The sequence below is a fragment of the Habropoda laboriosa genome, unplaced genomic scaffold (genome assembly GCF_001263275.1).
Source record: "Habropoda laboriosa isolate 0110345459 unplaced genomic scaffold, ASM126327v1 scaffold20, whole genome shotgun sequence".
Lineage (NCBI taxonomy): Eukaryota > Metazoa > Arthropoda > Insecta > Hymenoptera > Apidae > Habropoda > Habropoda laboriosa.
The window spans coordinates 1,245,868-1,246,906 of record NW_017100143.1 but is presented as its reverse complement, the minus strand read 5'-3'; positions in this window follow the sequence as shown (position 1 = coordinate 1,246,906).

Sequence of the window (1,039 nt, the reverse complement as noted above, 5' to 3'; positions counted from 1 at the left end):
GGAATTAATTTGATAGGGAGAGCCAATGGTGTGTTTTGAATTTTTTCTACATTTTCACTTTCAAAAAATTGAAATTAGATTGAAATAACTTGGATAGGGAGAGTTAATAATGAGTTTTGGATTTTCACTGAAGAAAAATTGGAATTAATTTGATAGGGAGAGCCAATGGTGTGTTTTGAATTTTTTCTACATTTTCACTTTCAAAAAATTGAAATTAGATTGAAATAACTTGGATAGGGAGAGTTAATAATGAGTTTTGGATTTTCACTGAAGAAAAATTGGAATTAATTTGATAGGTAGAGCCAATGGTGTGTTTTGAATTTTTTCTACATTTTCACTTTCAAAAAATTGAAATTAGATTGAAATAACTTGGATAGGGAGAGTTAATAATGAGTTTTGGATTTTCACTGAAGAAAAATTGGAATTAATTTGATAGGGAGAGCCAATGGTGTGTTCCAGATTTTTTCTACATTTTCACTTTAAAAAAAACTGAAATTAATTAGACAGGAAGAGACAATAGTGAATTTTACATTGTTTCTATAATTTTACTAAATAAAAATGAAGTTCACTAGTCAGACACTCTACTGACAAAAATCGCGTCTTCAATCTTCGAAAACCATCGACTTGAACGAATATCATTCTTCTCCCGAGTAAAAATGGCCGTCATTAGGCGACACAGTGGCAACCACCGAGGGCAACACGGAGTAATAATGGCGGCGTAGAGTCCACGGGTAGCAGAGGTCGCGGATTTTTCCAACGAGAGAGGGAGAAATGATAGGGTGGCCGATTGAAATGCAAATCGAGCCTGCCGAGGTTATTTCGGTGTACACGCCGTCCCGTTACAACGCGCCAAATTCGATCGTTTCTTTCTCCCATGGGTGTCCCGTGTCGCAAACAACCGACACGCGGGGAAAAAATCTCGCTGTCGAAACGATTGTTCCAATTTCTTCCGCCTGAAACCTCTGATTTCACCGATGCACGCTGCACCGTGTGCTTTTCGCTTGATTCTTTCGGAAACTATTTACGAAATTTCTTAGAA